Source organism: Podarcis melisellensis, assembly GCF_964234715.1.
Source record: "Podarcis melisellensis genome assembly, chromosome: 17".
Taxonomy (NCBI): Eukaryota; Metazoa; Chordata; class Lepidosauria; order Squamata; family Lacertidae; genus Podarcis; species Podarcis melisellensis.
In genome coordinates, this window is record NC_138534.1 from 32,576,187 (window position 1) to 32,598,328 (window position 22,142).

General features: G+C 43.5%; 1 protein-coding gene and 1 long non-coding RNA gene across 3 annotated transcripts in view; one reads left to right on the top strand and one right to left on the bottom strand.

The window, feature by feature from the left end:
* Positions 1 to 19,411, bottom strand: part of LOC309359790 (ephrin type-B receptor 5) — a 157,491-nt gene extending 138,080 nt beyond the window's left edge. Inside the window, exons 1-4 of the mRNA XM_081893911.1 lie at positions 19,350 to 19,411; positions 18,524 to 18,656; positions 12,132 to 12,294; positions 5,828 to 5,892 (exon numbers count right to left, since the gene is read on the bottom strand). The gene's annotated coding sequence lies outside the window, so the exon portion shown is untranslated. The remainder of the gene's footprint in view (positions 1 to 5,827; positions 5,893 to 12,131; positions 12,295 to 18,523; positions 18,657 to 19,349) is intronic.
* Positions 1 to 22,142, top strand: part of LOC309360386 — an 87,502-nt gene that overhangs the window by 53,837 nt on the left and 11,523 nt on the right. The gene's annotated exons all lie outside the window — the stretch shown is intronic.

Here is a 22,142-nt window from a genome sequence, read left to right on the forward strand (position 1 = left end):
TAAAAGCTGCCATGGGGCATAGCGGTGGTAGGGGGGCAGGGGGCAATTCCCCCTCCCCAAATCAATCAATAAAAATACTAAACTAAAAGTAGAAATTGTAGAAAGATTTTGACAGGTTTTCTGAGCACTTGGGATCAAAAGCAAGTAATTTAATACAACTGTTGTTGAGACATTTGTTCGGAATCTGCTAGATTGGGCCAGACAGAGGATGATGACCCCCCCCCCCATAAATCCTGGCTACCTGCCCCCCTCCCCAACAACAGCATAAATCCTGGCTACGCCCATGAAGCTGCCATTTCTTTCTGGAAGAAAAGCAGCCATTAATATTTTGCTGTGTACAGGTATTCCATAATGCTGAAACACACCAGAACCAAAATCTCCTGAAAATATGAATTTGCAACTAATTCAATTTGCATAGCTAAAGCGTCAGTGGGTTGATCTATGGATTAAACCTTGTGTTAGGGAGACGGGATTGTGTGAGTTTTTCCTTTTCTGAGCCGTGATCGGACACCTCAAGCACACCTTTATGCACCACTGCAGAGGTTTTGCCTAAAAGGCAAGTAAAAACAGACCAGGCTCCTGAACCATTAAATTATCTGTGTAGAAGTGGCAATCCCAGCATTTGCATGATGACAAGGTGTACTTGCTGAAATTATATCTTCTACACTGCTAAATGTGGTGAAGGAGCCTTGTCCTCTTTTGCACCTGGCAACCCTACTGATACTCCTCACACAATCAAATCAAAGCTGCAATTTCATTAAAAAGGTACTTTTCCATACAGCTTAGAAACCAAATACTTTTTTTTTTCATTTTCAATCCACAAATCAGCACGTTGCCCAGTGTATCAAACAAAGATCGTTAAACTTTTCTCAGAATATGTCAACTGAAGAGCCTCATGTGCTATAATTGCTAGATCCTGTTTGGAAAAACCAAAAATGGGAAGGGAGAGCTGACATTCTGCTTGCCAGTGCACAAAAGATAAACATACATAAGGAAAGGAAGAAAACAGCTGGCAGAAGAGTTGCAGAGAAAAAATTAAATACACACATTCACCCTAGGGCATCTCTGCTCCAAATTACCACCATCCCTACCAGCCAAGAGGTTTGTCCTCAAGTCTAACAAAAGCAGCCATATGGGTTTTGTTATATGCGTTTTAAGTACATACAGAGCGTATGCTCCAGGATTAGCTACCAATTGGTTCTACTGCAGCAAGGTGTACACATAGTGAGAAAACAGGCAGATGGAGGGGCTTGACAACCTGGGAAGGCAGCCCATCTAGGAGAAGGAAAACTCTGATCCTAAACTTCTGCTGCTGCCTTGTGGGATTTCTTCCGGAGAAGGAACGGCCAAGGAGTAAATCCTATACAAATCCAGATTGGGCCTAAGATGGTTGGATGGTGCTTTGTACGCCTCCTTCCGGCACTCTTGCAGCCTTGCTGCTGCCAAATCTGTTTTTCTGCTTTCCTTTGTACCATGTCAGCAAGCCGTCTGGGCAGCCCAGGACCTCCATACACACTGCCAAAGCTTATACCCTATTGGAGGTCACTTCAGTGCTGCTCAGTGGTTTGAGTTCGTCCTCAGAGTCACACTCCATTGACTCTCGAGATGGGCAGATGCCAACAACGTATTAAATAGGGACTGCAAGGAGGATGTTGCATAAGGGATTGCATAAGTACGTTTCCCAGTACGTTTCTGAGCACAATTCAAAGTGTTGGTGCTGACCTTTTAGCCCTAAACGGTCCAGTATACCTGAAGGAGCGTCCCCACCTCCATCGTTCTGCCCGGACACTCAGGTCCAGCACCAAGGGCCTTCTGGCTATTCCCTCACTGCGAGAAGCCAAGTTACAGGGAAGCAGGCAGAGGGCCTTCTCGGTAGTGGCATCTGCCCTGTGGAACGCCCTCCCACCAGATGTCAAAGAGAAAAATAACTACCAAACTTTTAGAAGACATCTAAAGGCAGCCCTGTTTAGGGAAGCTTTTAATGCTTAATAGGTTATTGTATTTTAGCGTTTTGTTGGAAGCCGCCCAGAGTGGCTGGGGGGACCCAGCCAGATGGGTGGGGTATAAACATTATTATTATTATTATTATTATTATTATTATTATTATTATTATTATTATTATTTTAAGGGATGCCCAACAACAATGGAACGAGGAAGCTAGAGAGGCAGTAATGACCAATGGGTGTCGCACAGCAGCTACAGCCAGCAATTTTATTTTTATACATTCCAGCTTTCCTCAAAGCGTCTTCCCCCATTTATTCCTCACAACGAAGGAGAGAGAATGATTAGGCCAAGGCCACCCTGTGAGCTCACAAGGGGTTACAGCTAGAGGGGGATAGGCAATCTTCAGCCCTCAACCTAACGCTGTGCAGACTCACAGATTTTGCTACCTCAGATAATTCTGGACACTGTAACCCCTCACACAGAGACAATTCCCAGCAACTGCTAACAAACTACAGTGCCCAGAATTCTTTGAGGGAGCAAACTCCGTGACAAATGTGCTTTAGAAGTATAGTCACACAGGGTAATGGAGGGGGCGAGGGCTGAAAAGGAAAGGGTGGCAGAAAGGGGGAAAGGGGGTGCACCCTTTGGCTCTGGTCTCACCCACCTCTGGCTTCAACCTCCACCCATCAATGGCATGCGGCCTCTGACAGATTAGCCTTGAGGGAATACAGGGGGGGAAAGAAAGACCATTCCCTTGTTCTGCAAGAAAACCCACAGACCTGACAGTGGTATTGAGTCAGAAATAAAGTGCTCCCTGCCTCTGCACTGCGACTCAGTAAAGCCATCCCAAGGCAACTCCTTGTTCTCAAGGCAATAGAGGGTATTTTAGTCTAGTCTAGTCCAAGGGTACCTTCAAGATTCCAGTGCACCGTACAAAAGTGTAAAAGCAATTCCGATAGCATTAACTTAAAATATATTTAAACAAACAACAAAATATAGAGCAGGCTAAAACTAAAGGATTAAAAAGAGCTCTGGCTAAGTAGTATGTGGTTAGAATGTTTTGTTGTTGTTTAGTCGTTTAGTCGTGTCCGACTCTTCGTGACCCCATGGACCAGAGCACGCCAGGCACTCCTGTCTTCCACTGCCTCCCGCAGTTTGGTCAAACTCATGCTGGTAGCTTCGAGAACACTGTCCAACCATCTCTGTTGTCCCCTTCTCCTTGTGTCCTCAATCTTTCCCAACATCAGGGTCTTTTCCAGGGAGTCTTCTCATGAGGTGGCCAAAGTATTGGAGCCTGAGCTTCAGGATCTGTCCTTCCAGTGAGCACTCAGGGCTGATTTCCTTCAGAATTGATAGGTTTGATCTTCTTGCAGTCCATGGGACTCTCAAGAGTCTCCTCCAGCACCATAATTCAAAAGCATCCATTCTTCGGTGATCAGCCTTCTTTATGGTCCAGCTCTCACTTCCATACATTACTACTGGGAAAACCATGGCTTTTACTATACAGACCTTTGTTGCCAAGGTGATGTCTCTGCTTTTTAATGTTAAGGTGATGTTTAAATGTTAAGGTGATGTCTCTGAATGTTAAGACTAGTACAAATTCCTACGCAGCACGAAGTTCATTGGGTGAACTTGAACCAGCCATTATCTCTCAGCCTAGACTACCTTGCAGGGTTGTAAGCCGTGCAATCTTTCTAGGAAAAGAGGTGCCGGAACTCACCATGAACATCTCCCTTGTTCTCTTATAATGGTAATGGCGCCCACCTGAGAGGTGCTGGAACTGAGTGCCAGCGAGTTCCAGCTGAAATAAAGTCCTGGTTGTTAGGACAATAAAATGGGGAGGTGGATAACAATTCTTTCACTCCTTCAAGGAAAAGTGGGATATAAATATAATGAGAAATAAACAATGCCAGTGCAAATATCAGTGTCTTAACACCGGCACCCAAAAAAGTGAGATGTGCAGTATTGTAGACATATCCAGATCCCAGTGCCACAAGCAGAATTTAAGAAACAAAGTCTACATAGGCCAGGAAGATGATATTTAAAAAGAGTACAGGTGAACTTCAATTAGTTCAGCTAATTTTGTTCCCACCAGCTCCAATTGGACAAAGCTGATTTAAAATCTAAGTACTGTATACAAAGAGCACTTGTTTTCTGGATCTGGTGGAAGTTCATTGAAATTAAGAGTTGTCAAATCCCAGTACTGTATTTCTTTGATAAGCCCCCAGACTGAAGCTTGCAAGCTCCTGCGCTTCTGGGAGAACCACGTCAAGCACCGACTCAGATTAATTTGTGTCTTTTGCAATTGGTTGTTTTGACATTTGCAGAACAGAGGCCAAAGTAGCACAGCATGGCAGAAGGTATAGCTACTTAAATAAGGGAGGGTGGCAGAGAAAATGTGACATTGATTGTCTAAGAGAAATATGTTGACAGTCCCTTTTCGATCCCGGTGCATGGAACTCCCCCAGAGTAATCAACATTTGGAATTAGATTGTGAGAATTTTGCTTTACAAGACTCAGTTTCAAAAGGATCAGTGGAAGATACAAATAGCAACTTCACACGATTATTAACATGGGATACAATCCACCAGGACCTTCTTTTGCACGACCTGCTGTGCCATCAAAAGGAGCTGCCCAATAGTTTGTGGTGGCATCAACAAGCAGAAGGAACATTTGGGGTGAACTTGGCCGCTGGCTGATGGGTGTCCCATACAAGGTTTTCCAAATAAGGGTCCAATTCATCTAGTGCTTTAGGTATATTTCAGAGTTAAGATACGACTTGCAAAACAGTTCTGCTACTATAATACAAGGCTGAATCTTCACAGATATAAAAAAAGACAACACTGTGAAAATGCTTTTTTTAAAAAAAGTTTTAAAATATATATGGAATTTGCCATTAGCTCATCAGCACCATCTAGTGTCTCATTCGTACAATGCACTTAAAACACACTTAAAATGTTATATTTGCAGCTCTAAATCTGCATCTCTACACACTGATGGAGCCACCCTAAGAACCAAGCTGTACATGCAGAAACATCTAATGCTGCTACCGTTCTTGGACTGTGCCATGTATAATAGAGAATTATATTTGAACAATCCACACACATCAAGCTCTTTTGCCTAGCGAAAAAGCTAACATATCTGGGGAAAGGGTTCTGGCCAGCTGCCTCTCAGTTGTGCTAGTTTTCAACACATGGGGAAGTTTTCTTCCAAACATGGGCAAGCATTCGGACCATGTGAAGCCGAACAATCCCAGGTGAACTGTATCACTTTTTCTATCTGAAAGTCTAGCTCCATTACCAGAGACAGTGAGGACCAGATGCACTAGCTGGAGAACTTCACTACAAAGGATTGCCTTCCAGCACAGGACCAAGATGCTGATCATATGTGAGAGTGTTTTGTTTTTGTATTTAAATGGGTGGACAAGTCTGGTGTGGGTCTCTGTAGCACTTCATATATTACAGAGGAGGAAGAAACATGCATTTCAGCAATGGGTTAAACATGACTCTTAACACACTCTAAATATTTATTTGGGATCTGTGACCAGCTGAAGCTTCTGGGCATTGTTTTTATTGAGTGCAAATAGTATGATTGACCCACAGTGCAAAGGCAGGGATCTGTCTTTTCTGTAACATGTAAAGCATTTGTCAGGCGTTTTCACACCCAACGCAAGAAAGCAGAGTGACATCAGTCCCAACACATTTTAAACACAGCAAATGTAATAAAATGGAGGCCGGAAGCAACAGTCTGAAGCAACTGTTTCATGTCACTTGATATTAATGCCAGCTCTGGAACAGACACGCACATATGCCACTTAGAGATTTTTAAATATTAAGTTTAGACAGCGCTATTTTTCTAGCAAAAAAGAAGTGCTGAAACTCACTGTGAACACCTCCCTCGTTCTTTTATCATGGCAATGGCGTCCACCTGAATTCCGGCGAGTTCTGGCTGAAGAAAAAGAAAAAAGCCCTGAATTTAGAAATGTTTTTGAAAAAATAAAATGTTGACAGTTTAACAGCTGCCTCCACAACCCAATGTGGGTCTTAACATGAGCTGCAGGTAGCCCAGCTTTTAAAAATCCTAACAAAGCCCTTAATATCTCCGTCTCTCTGTCATTGTCTCTGTCTTTCTCATACACAAACACACAAGTACAAATCTGCCTCTTCTTCCCTGATAGGAAGAAAGCACAACTGCACACCTGCCTCTCTCACTATCCTGCATTTCATATTCCCTACTCCCCATGAGACTTTTGCAGGACATTTCAAGTTAAGCATACAAAAGAAGATGCTATATAATCGCAAGAATACATTTTTCTATGTGGTGGGGTCTGTAAGTTTCCACAGAACTGAATGTAAACAGGGGGATCTGCCAACTCTTTTACTATTACCAATTTTAATTTAAACAACCACCTAAGGTTCAAGATCAGTTTGACTACAATTAAGATAGGAAATCCATATTCAAACCTCTGGTTGTGATACCTCTGGTTGCGAATGGGATCTGTTCCGGAGGCCCGTTCGCAACATGAAAAGAACGCAACCAGCAGCGGCACGTCTGCGCATACACGGGTTGCTATTCGCCGCTTCTGCGCATGCGTGTGATGTCATTTTGTGCTTCTGCGCATGTACGAGTGGCGATACCCAGAAGTAACCCTTTCCAGTACTTCCGGGTCGCCACGGGACGTAACCTGAAAGAACGTAACATGAAGCGGACGTAACATGAGGTGTGACTGTATCTCAAGGGGTGTCACATGGAAGAGGGAACAAGCTCGTCTTCTCCTACTTTGGAGAGTAGGCCTCCAACCAACGGCTTCAAGCTACAAGAAAGGAGATTCCGACTAAACATCAGGAAGAACTTTTTGTTTGGCGGTGGAACAGACTCTCTCGGGAGGTGGTGGACTCTCCTTCCTTTTAAGCAAAGGTTGGATGGCCATCTGTCATGGATGCTTTAGTTGAGATTCCCGCATTGCAGGGGGTGGGACTAGATGACCCTTGGGGTCCCTTCCAACTCTATGATTCTATGACTATAGCAAATACTTTGAAGCTGGGCACCAGGCTGTGCCCCCTTGACCTGTCCTCCAAATGGCCACGTTCCACACACTAGCCAATCAACCTGGCTCTGCCCATTTCTGGCACACACACCCCTCTGGCATTTTTGCTAAACCCCAGGTTGGCAACCCTAACGTAAGCACTGCAGATTCCAAAGGCTTCTGCAGCAGCCCCAGACACTTAATCCCCCCTCGGTGGGGTTTTCAGCCACAGCCATTTATACTATAAACTCCCTGCACACCGCCCTCGCGGCTGGATAGCCTGACACATATTAAACAGGGTCTGATTCTGACAGCTGCTTCATACAAAAGGAACCGGGCGAGTTCTTTGTAATAAAAAAAAAAATAGAGCTGTAGGCATTCAGGCCTTCTCAGGATCAGTGCTTTGATTCAGTATGTGTAGTAAATTTCTTCACGTCTCATTCCCCCTTTTCTGCTCCATCTTTCTGCTACAAAGAGGAGCAGCTGACCCATACAGAGGAGCAGCCGTGGGGCTTCACCACTCTGCACCAGGGGTAGGGAAATGGGATGTGGATGCTTCGCTCAGAATAGCTAGAGCAACGTTCCCCCCCCCTTTCTGTGGAAATGGAGCGGCCCGTGGTCCCCCCCTCTGCCCTCCCTCTGCTCAGAATGAAAGCAAAGGCTGAAAGACCCACTGCTTTGAATGAAGTTTGGGCAAAGTTCCTGTAGCCACAGATGTACACATACGCAACAGCAAGAGCCAGACCCGCTGCCTCAAATCCCTGTGCTATCAGGGCAGGAGATGCGGGGAAGGGGAGGGAGGGCTCCCTCATATGGATTTTGTTTCAAGGCTCTGCTGAATGTCTCCATTTATTCTGCCACAGGATTTTGCTGCGCACGCATTTTTAATGAGGGCTTTTGCTGCCGCCGCTGCAAACTTGCAAGAGCATCCTACTGAAAACAAAAGTTCAGATGGGAATACAAAGCGGCAGCTCCCAAAACACTGCCAGCACCACCACATGCACAATAGGCTCATATAATCGCAATTTTCCAGTTGCCCCCCCCCCCTTCAGACAGAGAAAGTCCTGCTTTTCAGGTTCCTGCCCCTCACGAAATCCCCATCCCTGCTTTGCCATTTGGATGAAGCATTGGCCTGCTTTGAAATTTCTTCTTTTTGTGCGCTCTAAAATCCTCCCCCTGCCCAGGTTTCAGCATCTTCCCCTTCCCCCTCTCTATAATTTAGTTTGGGCAGGGTGGGGTTCCTGCGCATATATGTAATTGCATGTACAGGGGCACAAAATGCACTGTTCCTCTCGCAGCTCGCCCCTTCAGGTGGTAGCTGTGGCTGAACATGTTCAAAGTTACAGGAGGCTTTTCTTTAATATGCCAGATGCACTGAAGGAATTAAGACTCTATTAAATGCAACATGTTTGTGTGTTGTGGCCTGGAGGGGTGGGATAGAAAAATAGTTATTGTCAGTTTACTAACACACCCTGTTTCAGAAGCCAGCAACGGACAGACTTTTGTGGAGCAACGCAACACAACCTATAGCTGATGCAGGAAAGCTTTCAACAACATGTGCCCGTGATGGTTTGAGAAAGTACACAAGCGCCTCTCTTTCTCTCTTTGTCGTCTGAGAAATGGTGGATGGTATGAGCATGCACAGGCCTATTTTTGCTTCGGAGCGGAGCAATTGGGGGGGGGGGAGAGCAGGGAACGCACCTCTGAGCTGGCAAAATCAGGCCTGTGGTGTTGAGATACATAAAGAAACGAAAGATGGAGAATTCAAACTAAAACGCACAAAGAATCATACGCATCAGGCACTCCAGAAAAGCCCTCAGATATGTGCATTGTCAAGTCTGTGTATACAAAGTACAAGGGGGGGAGGGAAGGGTGAATTTTTTTGAAAACAAAAGGCAGAATGAAAAGCATAATCCATGTGATAAATCCCCTTTTCTGTGGGGAACATGTCAGGTCCTGAGGAGAGAAAGGCCTGGAATGCGCAGGGCAGACCACACAAACCAAGGAGACAAAACCACCCATGAGGGCGAAGGGAAGGAGGGGCGAGCCAGACAAGAGGAATGGCGCTGAAAGGGAAAGAATGAACAAGATAGGCACAAAAGAGGCTGAATGGCACAAAGGTGCAGGCAGAGGGAACAAGAGCAGCATGCAGAGAGGGGACAAGGCTGGGAGGAGATGGGTGGCTCTGCAAAAGAGGTGGGAATGGAAACAGGTAGCAAAGCAGCGAACACTGGCAGGGGATGAGGAGAAGAATGGGAACCAAACATAACACGCTCCAGACAGCCCCCAAAACATAACAGCCAAGCCTTTCCAGCAAGTCTGACTTAACGCTGGGAGTTCTGCAGCACTATGCGCAAATTCTACCAAATGTCTGTGGCTCGCAAAGTTTGAATGTACTCGTTGTGCTGCCTCACTTTGCTATTCAGAGCTGCCTGCCGCTATTCCACAACACCATGACAGGGCAGAAAATGTGATTGGTTTTTGCCATTTTTTGGCAAGATAAATTGATAGGATACACAGACCTAGCATATATGACAGCGGGGGGGGGGGGGGGAGAGAAACCAAGACAAGACTCAAATAAAAGATGAGTGGAAATACCTGGGAGAGTATTTAAGGAGATTTGTTGTTGTGTTGTCGTTTTGTCGTGTCCGACTCTTTGTGATATAATATTTAAATTAACTTACAAGTAGGAACAACAGTGCAAGCAGCAGTTACTAACAATAAGGGATATATATGTAGGATGAAATAGGATGGAAGGAAAGGATATGCAACAAAATAAGGTTGCCATGGAATGGGAAGTTCTGAAGGAAGTGATTTATTATGGAAAATGTATGATGTATATTCAAAATATGAAAAATGTATTAAAAAATTTAAAAAAAACGTGATGTGTTTCGTAATTGTCACATAATCTGGTAGAGAAAAAATTCCAAACCACTTTTTTTTTTTTTAAGGTAGGCATGGGGGTCTAGCTCTTATAGCAAATGCTGACCTGAAAGTTGTGATGGGATAACTCTTTTGGTGATTCAGTTGCATGCAATACAAAGCTATTTCCCAAGGGAAAATAGCTAACTTCCCCCTCAAGTCTGAATATATAACCTGCGTATTAATTAAATTGGGATTGTTACAGGATACACACACCTGCCTTTCCCTTCTTCCAGACTTGCCTGGTGATTGTGGCAGTGGCATCACAGCAGAGGTGGATTTAGGGGGGCACGACCAGTTCGCCTGCAGTTCGCCAAGACGGCGCCGCAGGGGGGGCTGCAACTATGACATCAAAGGGAAGGCAAGAGGCGGGGGGGCACCAAATTTTGGCGTCGCAGAGGGCACCACTGGAATTTTAAAGCCCAAAGGCCGCTGCTGATCCCAGGCACAAGGACCTCTGGGAAAAGTAGTTTCCATGCCACCTGTTCATCGTATGGACTTAGGCATCCTGTAGAACTATGTTTACCAGCATCTTCAGTAAGAGAACACTGTAATGGTAACATCCTAGGTACTGGGAAGGAGACTTCACACAGAGGCTGCATACACATCACAATTTACTCAGATTCCAACACACTCCCATCCTTGATGTTTGAAGCAGTGTACACATGAAGTTAGCCACAACCAATCTCTATCCTGTAGTTTCTTTTAAAATACTGCTCTTTGATGTGTTTCTCTTCAAACCAGGTTTCAATTTGAAAGCGTAAGCCACATTCACTTTGCGGTTAAGATGAGGTGTGTCCCTTTGAGACAGCTGTTGCTCACGTGCAATGACAGGTTCCCAAACAGGAGGTTGCAGGCATGGGTGTGCATGCATGTACAGGAACATGGTACTCATCTAATGTACATCGTGGCAATGTATATAAACTGCAGCAGGAGAAGAGTGTTCATTAATGGTCTTGAAAATGCACAATTGATTTAATTATTTTAGGGCATATTCACAAGTAACACTGAACACTTTCTATAGAGGAACGTGCCATGTGGGGTTGCCAGCAATGAATCTCTGCGACTGAGCATTTAACAGTAGCTTGGCATACAGACATTTGCTAGATAATGTGTTTATCACCTTGCAGTGAAAAGGTTCACCTGCTGAATTTTATACATCAGATGCTAAAAGGGTTAAGGCCAGAAGAAGCTGCGCTTTTTTTTTGTTTTGTTTTGTAACTCTAGCCTCTTCTGAACTGTGTTAGAATGGGACAAAAAGTGTTGAGAAATAGTTTCTGTTTGCACAGACTCTTTGGCTAACTTAAGTTTTATGTATGGACTCACAGAGAGTTGTAAAAACTGGTTCAAAAAATGTACTTAAATAAAAAAAATTCAGCAGAACATTCTTCGTTTTGCACTAATTTAGGATCAATTTCATAAAGACAGCAATGAGCATCTTTGTGCTGTGTACAAAGAGGCGAGTTTAGTGGCTTTGAAATCCTTAGAAGAAAGCAGCCCCTCAAACACAGGAGGAAATTCACACCTAGAACCTTCACGGTTAAGGACTCCACTTCCAATGGTTTTGGTGAGTGCAGAAGAGGATCAGCAGTACCATGTGGCAAGGTGAAGATAGCTGCTTAAGTAGTAGAATTTAGGGCAGAGGCACGGGACCTGTAGCCTCCAGATGATGTTGGATTTCAATTCCCATCAGCCCCAGCCAGCATGACCAATGGTCAGGGATTATGGGCGCTGTAGTCCAGTAACCCATGGAAAGTCAAACATTCCCTATCCTTGATTTAGATCAGTGTTTCCCAAACGTGGACCTCCAGCTCTTTTTTTGAACTACAAATCCCATCATCCCTGGCCACCGGTCCTGCTAGCTAGGGATGATGGGAGTTGTAGTCCAAAAACAGCTGGAGACCCAAGTTTGGGAAACACTGATTTAGACAATAGACAAAGGCAGGAATTGACTCCTGAATAGTAGGGTGAGACTTTCCAAAGTGTTGGTCTTAGCATAGGGTTAGGGGTGGGACATCATTGGTGGGTTTTGCTTCAGTCAGCAAAATGTTTTGGACCAGCAGTAGCGCAATAGTGGACCACCCCCTCCCCAGTAAAGGAGGGCAGCCAGTTATGCATTGCCAAAAAACGACGACAAAAAGATAACACCAATTGGAATAAAATTTGCTTGTGACATTTCATATGTAGAGGTGCAAACTTAGAAATAATTACATGTAATCTAACTGGAAATAAAACGTACCTCACCATGGTGACCTTACTGCTGAGGGTCAACTTCAAATCTCTTGCTCTCCGTTTTTATGGTTCTTTGTTGTTTTAACCAAACTTGGACTGAACAGCCCTCGGATTGAATGTTGTCTTCACATAGAGGACCCTCCTCTCTGACAGTCCTTTGGATTAGAGGTCTGTAAAGTAAGACATAAGGCCACTCAGTAGTGTAGAATCACATAATCATAGAATTGTAGAGTTGGACGTGTTTCCTTTTAGGTCATCTAGTCCAATTCCCTGCAATGAATGCATCTTTCAAGGCCCAGGGCATAGAGTCCTAGAGACCTCTAGTCTTTAAGAAGCAGTGTTGGCTCAGGAAAAGGGATCTAGTTCAGCTCCCAGAAAGTCTTTGGTTTGAGACCTACCGCAGCTGCCAGATATAAGTTACTTTATATGTCTGTTTAAGGAATGTCAGTTCCTCAAACCGTACTAATTTGACTTAACATTAAACTCAGACAAGTTGTCAAAGTTACCTTTTGTAGAAAGCCTTTAATAAGGCTAATCTGAACATTCAGATCTTGGCCAGATTTCAGTTTGAACTTCAGGGTTTTTGGAAGAAACAGAACCACTTGCCAAATCCTTCTGACACTTCCTGGAATTTGAACAGTGTCCTGACATGGGCTTTTAAAAGCCTATCTTCCAATCCCTTTAAAGCTTTCCACACATATATGCACAGAAAGAGCTGGTTTAACAAGTGAGGATTAAAAAAATGTGTGTGTGTTTTGTTTTATCTCTAACCCGCCTTTTGTGCTAAGCAATGTCCTCAGGGCAGCTTACAACAACAATATAAAGTCACAAAGTTTAAATTAAAACACAAGGGTCCTGTCATTTGGCTGGCAGTGGCAGGGCAACAGTAAGGCCTGCTCACCTTGTCATTTTAAGAAGAAAGCAACTTGCCAGTTTTCTGACACTGGGAGCTTATGAAAGGTTTTAATGAATGGAGAACATACATACATACATACATATATCCTAATTCACCTATCATCTGATTGGCAAGAGAGTAGATGCCTTTCAATCCCCGCCCCCTCTGTTGGGTTATAGCCAACTTTTTTATTAAAAAAACAAACAGAGGAAGTTTTGAGAACACACTTTTCCAAAAAAAAAACCAGAACAAATAGTAAAGCAACTGTCATTTCAGTTCATCTCTGGTTTTGCATTATTGCTATGTTTTGTTTACCTTTTAAAATTATACAGTGGTACCTCAGGTTAAGTACTTACCGGTAATTCGTTTCGGAGCTCTGTACTTAACCTGAAACTGTTCTTAACCTGAAGCACCACTTTAGCTAATGGGGCCTCCTGCTGCCGCCGCGCCGCCGGGGCACGATTTCTGTTCTCATCCTGAAGCAAAGTTCTTAACCTGAAGCAATATTTCTGGGAGTCTGTAACCTGAAGCGTATGTAACCCGAGGTACCACTGTAAAGTTTTGCTACTGGCACCCTGCTTCTGAAGACGTGACTTCCTTGAGGGAGAATGTTTCAGTCTCAATGCTATACTTCAATGCTGGCCTCCCTCAGCCCCTCCTATTTCGCAACCGCCGTGAACTTTTCACATGCCTGATGCCAGGTATGTTTGGCCTCCAGACAAAGGAGCTTTGACATGTACACACCTGCATTTCTGGAGCGAAGCTGCAGTTCCCAAGGGTTGAATGCATACATGCCGTCTACATTATCTCAAGCATAATCACTCAAAGCTGTTTATTGGCATAGAATCCTTCAAGCATTGTCCTATGTACCCGAGAATCACCTCTTATGGCACACACCATCGCAGCAGCAACATTGCATACTGCCTTAGTTTATGCCCATATTCCCCGTCACTGCTACTGAAGTCACCTGCTCTGTAGGTAGGCTAAAAAAACGCGGGTGACACTGTGGTCTAAATCACTGAACCTCTTGGGCTTGCCGATCAGAAGGTTGGCAGGTTGAATACCCGCAACGGAGTGTGCTCCTTTTGCTCTGTCCCAGCTTCTGCCAACCTAGCAGTTCAAAAGCACGCCAGTGCAAGTAGGTATCTAGATTAGCACATTTCAGCAAGCAACCCAACGTAACATAGAACAGCAACCACCAAACCCAATACATAGACTTAGCAGGCGAAGCTTTGTATGACATGGAGTTAGTGCAATGGGAAAAGCCAGTGTGGTGTAGTGGTTAAGAGCAGTAGACTTATAATCTGGTGAACCGGGTTTGATTCCCTGCTCCTCCACATGCAGCTGCTGGGTGACCTTGGGCTAGTCACACTTCTTTGAAGTCTCTCAGCCCCACTCACCTCACAGAGTGTTTGTTGTGGGGGAGGAAGGGAAAGGAGAATGTTAGCTGCTTTGAGACTCCTTAGGGTAGTGATAAAGCGGGATATCAAATTCAAACTCTTCTTCTCTTCATCGCCTGCTCGAATTATGTAAGTTAAGGCCACTGAGAGGCAGAAGACAGGAGAGAGAGTTTGTGCTGGCTACCAGGCAATTGTCCCCCCACACCTATCTTTCTCTACCCGCCAACCCTAGAAGCCTTTCCCAGACGATGACTTTAGGATCAACAAAAACAGCTGGGCAGGGAGAAGAGGAGCTCAGGGACATTAAATACACGCACACATATATGTGTGTGTGTGTGTGTGTGTGTGTGTGTGTGTGTTGTGTGTCTTTGCTTCTCAGTTTGCAGTGTTATTTCATGCATGGTGACTTGCTGTTATTTTTATTGATTATAATTTAGAAATTATTTATTGTAATTGTTAAGAGTGAATTTCTGTTTAATTATTATTTGCTGATATTTATTGTGTACTATTGTATTCTAATAGATTATTGAATATTACTTTATTGGATATAAGCTGTTTAATTTAAAGTTAGGCTTTTATTATGAAATCCTTGGATTGGATCCTATTTTTATAAGGTGTGCGATCTTAGCTGTTTCTTCAGCTTGTAAACTGCCTTGGGTACAGTAATATAGGAAGGCGGTATGCAAATTAAAAGTGAAATGAAATGAAATGAAGAGCAGAGGTGGTGCGTAGAGCAGGGATGGGACAACCCTGAAAGCAGCATCAAATGGTGTAATCCCTGTAGAGCAATCTGTTCCTGGGCTCACAAATCTGGCAGTCACCCAACAAAAACCTAGACTTGTCCCAATCTTCCTGTAAGCAGGGACTGCGATCTTCTAAACTGTCTTTTGTAGCATTTGCCTTTGACAGGAACTTGATGTGCAGATATCTGCAGGAGAGTAGTATATCTCTCACCCCCTAAGGCACACTCTTCCATTGACTCTCGAGACAGACAGATGCCAACATATCTGCTTAGGGCAGAAGAGCAGGTTAGGTTATTATTTTTCTGATCAGTTGGCAACGCTACCCTGAAGCCCACCTATTGTGTTACAAATCCTGCTGATGAGCACAGCACAGTTCTCCCAGAGATATCAAGATCCCTGTTGCTTCAGGATACCAGCCAAGTGCATTCTGGCTGGTTCCCTAATAGGGCAGCAGGTGTTCCACAGAGCCCATCATCAAGGCTGGATAAATAATTAAACCTGCTAAATATGCTATAGTATCATGGGATAGACCTCGGGCCAAATCACACATGATATTAGTCACAAGTTTCAAGATGTGTGCTTGGCTGCTTTCGTTATTATAATAATAATATAATAATAATTTATTATTTATACCCCACCCATCTGGCTGGGTTTCCCCAGCCAGTCTTCCAAAGGAAGAGCAGCGGCTGCGCTCTGATCTGAAAACATGCTCCCGATCCGGATGAGGGGCTGCTAGGTTGGCCAGGTATAAAAGAAGAGAGGGCCCCTGCATCTTAATAGTTGTGTAAAGGAAAAGGTAAAGGGACCCCTGACCATTAGGTCCAGTCGTGTCCAACTCTGGGGTTGCGGCGCTCATCTCGCTTTATTGGCCGTACAGCTTCTGGGTCATGTGGCCAGCATGACTAAGCCGCTTCTGGCGAACCAGAGCAGCACACGGAAACGCCGTTTACCTTCCCGCCAGAGCAGTACCTATTTATCTACTTGCACTTTGAGGTGCTTTCGAACTGCTAGGTTGGCAGGAGCAGGGACCGAGCAATGGGAGCTCACCCCATCACGGGGATTCGAACCGCCGACCTTCTGATCGGCAAGCCCTAGGCTCTGTGATTTAATACATAGTGCCACCCGCGTCCATTAATAGTTGTGTAGAATCATATAATTGCAGAGCTGGAAGGGACCGTGAGGGTCATCTGGTCCAATACCCTGAAATGCAGGAATCTTTTGCCCAACGTGGGACTCGAACCCACAACCCTGAGATTAAGAGTGTCATGTGCTAACGATTGAAAGGGGAATCTCACCAGGTGCAGCTTTCATTGCATGGTGGAGTTCCTTCTTCTACACAACTATTCAAAATGCAGGAACTCTAGCTGTTCTCCTTCCATCTGGCCATCCTAGGCACCGTGCCAGTTTTCTGCTGGAAATCACCCTCTGCCTAGAAGCTGTTTGCCCTCCGTGGTGCTGTTTTCAGTAAAAATAAAAGCAGCCAGGTTAAGCACGTCATGTGCAATTTGGCCCTTGCACTAATAACTGTATCTAGAGATCTATGGAAGTTAGTGCCTTTGGCAGAGACTTGCCAAGCCTAAGATAATCTTTTTTTTATTAAGAGAAAGAACAAGGCCAGAACACCCAATAGAAATATATATTCTTACTAGCTCTGCTTCTGTGACTCTAATGGCATCCTGGAACACAGAAATTAAACAGATAAAACTTCCCCCTACCTTTGATCAGTTTTAGACAAAGGCATACTTTCCTCCCCCATGACTACGTGCTCAAATGAAGTCTGCCTTCTCACCACTTATCCCCATTCCAGGAAAACAGCTTCACCCTCTGAAGCTGTGCTATTTTTTCAAGAAAAAGAGGTGCCAGAACTCACTATGAACACCTGCTTTGTTCTCTTATAATGGCAATGGTGCCCACCTGAGAGGGGCTGGAACTGAATTCCTGTGAGCTCTGGCTGGAAAAAAAAGCCCTTCTCAAAGGTAAGGGTTTGTTGTTGTTTTTTGCTTTTTGTTTTGCTGAGGGTTGGGATCACCCATTATTTCCTTTTTTTAGGAAGCTGCAGGGGAGGGGGAAGGCCCTGGTCAAGAGAGTCAGCAATGGGGGGGCACCCTGCAAGCAATATGGAATTTGCAACTGCGAAAAGAAACAGGCAGAGACGTGAGACAGGAGGAAGACCAGGATGGGGAAATGAGGGGCAGAAGCACAGCCAAACTAAGGGGGTCCTGGGCAATAGAGGTGCCCCATAGTTCTCTCCTTAAGCCAAGGTTACAGTGGCCAAAACAGAATGCCTAGTTGATATTTGGGGGCCAGACAGCTCAAAAGTCCTATTTTTCATATGACTTTTTGGTTCCTGGATTCCGTTCCGATGGTGCAGATAAAATACCATGGATAGAATTCTACAGTATGTGTTGCTAGTGTGTGAAAACAGGAAAGATCCAAGGATCCCCAGGCATGCACTTCCAGATGGTAGAGACATCAGACACCATCCTAGCACACAGGCATCTTCACTTGGTCACAAGTGGTCAAAAGCCAGGTGCAAAATGTGTGGGGCGCTTGGTGAATTTCAAACGCTGCTCCCCACCGATGTATGTCAGCCTTCTTCACTACACAGCTTTGGCAAATTTACAATTTACACTGGACTTACGCGCGTTTCAGGACCCATCCTATTCCTGCGACTGTAATCCATTTTAATTGTTTTTAGTTGTGAACATTAAAGGGTTGTAACACACCCTGGGACCAGCTGTGGAAGGCTGGGAAATAAATGCAATTTTAAAAGCGACAACTTTACAACAGTTGGAAAAGGAGTGGGGGTGCGGACAACAAGCCTTCCCTTAAGAATAGGGGTAATACAAATACTCAGCAGTGTCTTTGTTTTGTTTGTGAATCACTGTTGTGTGTGAAGCTCATCAGTCCAAACTATTTGAATTGAAGTTTCCCAGGACTCTAACACCAGAGGATTCGGGATGCTTTTCTGGCTGACAGTTATTCTGAAAAAAACAAACCTCCCCAATTAAGACACACACTACAACTCTGCAGGCAGAACACTCCATTTTATTGCTCAATTATTTGTGCATGGAGAATATTTATTTTCCAGCCCAATCTCCCTTTCTGCATGTTTACTTCTTATCATATATACTCTACTGGAAAGAAAACAAGATTACTTAACTAACGCTCCAAACATTAGTTGGGGGCAGCAGGGCAGACTGAAGAGACGCTGCTGCCTATGGAATCTATGCCAGCTTTTATCCCAGGCCTGAATGCTTGTTGGATCAGTGGGAAAGACTAAGATTATTCACTCCGTTCTGTGCAAAGATCTGCAGGCCAGCTGGGTGTGTTCATTAACAGCGGCTGGCTCTGTACATACCTGAATGCCCAGTCCTGGCAGATTAATTCAAAGCTCTCGGAGCCAGAAGACGCGGCAGGGGTTGCTGCAGCTGCAGACGAGTGGGGGGGGGGGAACCTTTTAAACCTCGCAGTCCTGGCTCAGGAAAAGAAACCTGCAGTTCAGATAGGGAGAGAGGGTGGCACGGACATGTCTGAGATTTACGAAACCCTTAGAAAGGCAAACGTTTACAGACAGGTGTCCTAATCTCCCATTTCATTACTTTCACTCCTTAGCTAATCCATCTTCCTATTCCTTGTTGCTTACGGGTAGGAATTTAGTCTGCTTTGCATTTTCATTCAAATCTACCTAATTTGCTAACGCAGCTATGTGAAACCTGCCCATTTCTGATTTTTGTTACGGAGCTGTCCATCCAACCTCCCCCCGCCCCTCCAAAATGAGAATATATGGGGAAACTTGCATAAAAATACAGATAATAGTGAAAATAACATCAAAAGGCATTATACTACGGGAAACCACTGGCAAAAATATTTATATTAGGGGAGATGCACACTAAAGTACTGGCGGGTTTTTGTGAGGATGTTAAAATAAAAATAATTGGCAAACTGATGCAGAAATCTGGTGAAATTGCTGAATTTATGATCAGAAGAGAAATGGAGAAAAAACAAAATTGGCAGATTTATCCATCTCTAATTTGGGCCCATAACATGGGGAAAAAAACCCTCCTCTTCTAAGTCCCCACCCCTCTTTCTCCCCATGAATGTTTCTTTATTGTGTCTGGCTCTGCTACTTTTAGAATGCCTTCGACTTCTTGAACACTCATCACAATTCACTACTATTTTCCCACCTGTCAATGCAGAAGTTACCAACTTCTCACTCACTTCTCACGTCCTGTTTCTTCTTCTTTTACTATATAAGAAAGAAGAAAGCCATGTAATATACAATTATAGTTCAACGAAGGAAAAAAGAATGTACAAAGTTGTATTATCTTGAAATTTACTTTTCAAGAATGACTCTCCGCCCCCTGCTCCCACATGTTGGCTTAGTTCTCAGTATTGCAAACCAGATGCATTTATACCAGCATATTAAATATGCATATTAAAACATATTAAAGAATTTTACTGCTTTTTATTTAGATCCCCACCTCTTGCCTCGCTTTTCTCTGGTTCTGTTTGGGCAAGTTTAACTGCAGCCTGACACACAGAAATACAGCAAATAAAATGTTCCCTCTTATGGAAATTTCACCTGCTAAATTTATTGTTCCCAGCTACTGTCAAAGATACAATTATGTGTGTGGTTGAGGCAATCCTATTTCCACCTTGAAATATTTGCCACTGTAAAACTTGCAAATATTATGCAAACAGAAGACAGAGACTTTATTTATGCAAAAGTCCTACAATGGCAATGAAAATGGTTCTAGTTCTATATTTTAATTCCCTCTTTGGTCTTCTCAAAATTGCTTCCTAGGATTGCTCCATACAACTACTTGTGGAGTTTTTGCTTCTGGTTTTTCGTTCAGAAAATCATTCCAACTTATTCCTATTATTCATTTAAACACTGCATTTTTCCCCTGGCAGGACTCAATGCAGCTTACAAATAAACTTCCTCCAATATAGTTTCTTATTCGCACAGATTTCTCACTTTCCCTCCCTAACCATGTCTTTTCATAACTCCTTCTGCTTTTAGCAGAAAACCTGACAGAAATTCATTAGTTAAAGCTTAGGAACACCAAACGCAAAGGTGGGCCTTTTATTAGTTAGCATTCACCCCCACAAAAAGCAGGGGAATATAAGGATGGAAGCAAATCTAAAAATAATAATAATTATTCTATTATCTTAAAGCACCATCATTCCATCAGGCCAGCCATGGCTTCCCTCAAATAATCTTGGGAAACTGCAGTTTGTTCAAGGTAATGAAAATTGTTAGGAGACCCCTGATTCCCCTCACAGAGCTACAGTTTCGAAAAGTGATTTAAACAACCAACCCCTCTTCCCAGGGAACTCTGACAATTGTAGCTCTGTGAGGGGAAGAGAGGTCTCTTAACAGTTATCAACACCTTTTGCAAACTCTACAATTTGATCATCCTCCTTTGATCGCTGGCAGATTTTTTTTCCTTTCCTCCCCCAAGTTGTTTCAAAACCTGCTTGACCAGAGATAAAGAGTGAAACAGCGAGGCCTGCCAAAATCTGAAAGTGGGCCTAGCGGGTGATAAAGTTGAGCTCCATGCCACAAATAGCTCCATCTTCTGTTTTCTGCACCTCAGACCTCTGCTAAAAGGACATGTGCAAAACGGGCAACTTTTGTTTTTCCTGGTTTCCTTCGACAAACTTCTTTTTTTTACATTAAATTTGTATACCACCCTATATTTGTAGGCCTCAAGGCAGTTCACAACATAAAGTTACAACATAAAAAGCACAACAGACGTAATAAAAACAATTCAAACAGTCCCTAAACAATATGCCGGCCAACAAATATAAGTGCAAATACAAAGTAACATACAGCATTTAAAAACCATTTGAAGCAATCCCACCTCCCAAATAAAACACCCACCCAAGTTAAAAAACCCGTCCCCATAGAACTGATGTCTGACAAACCATAGCGGGACAGCCAATTCTCTTTAATTCCGTTTCCAGGCCAAGTGGTGAAAAAACTTAATTTGTGAAATTTCCCTGTGCTTTTAAAGACACAGGTGAATGGCCAGAGCATATCCTCCATCATTTCTCAGATGAAAATAGGGATGCCCTATTCAATAAATTATAATAATATTGTATTATTTATACCCCTCAATTTGACTGGGTTGCCCCAGCCACTCTGGATGGCTTCCAACATATATGAAAACATAATGAAACATGAAACATTTAAAAAAAACTTCCCTATATAGGGCTGCCTTCAGATGTCTTCTAAAGGTTGCATAGTTACTTACAGAGCCTTTATTTACATATAAGCTAAACAAGCTACAGTTTAGAGCCCCACTCTCTTGGAGGCCCCGCAAAAAATTAAAGTGGAAAAACTGGATGAACATTTCCAAAATATAAAAAACAAATAAAATAAAACCTGCAATTATTATTTCATGTTATAGCAAGTTTCTACAGACTAGATTATGAGCCTTTGTAAATTGTGTTTGTAAAGGAACTTTCGTTATTGCCAAATGCCAACGTGTTTGCATTATTAAGTTTGTTATGAATAAAAAATCATTTTAAGTCAGAGCTTAATAATTATTTCACTATTAATGTACTTCATAATTGTATTTCACTATTAATATTATACTTAATTGTATTTCAGTTCAACAATTACTTTGATAAAAAACATATTTTGTTATGTGCAAATGGCTTTAGATACCTATGAGGTCCACAAATGACCATATAGCATATATTCAACACAAAAAAGCAGCGACAATTTGTTGTTGACAAAGGACAGCTGGACATACAAAGGGCTCCATTACTTTCAGTAGCTTAGGGCCTCATCAAACCTAAATCTGGCCCTGGTTACTCACCTCCCAGGCTGGGGGGGGGGGAGTGGGGGTCACATAACTCCATACCCTCCAACATTTCTCCGATGAAAATATAGACGTCTTAAAGAAAAGCTAGGCATTCCAGGATCAAGTCAGAAACCAGGATGGCTTTTGTAAATCCAGGACTGT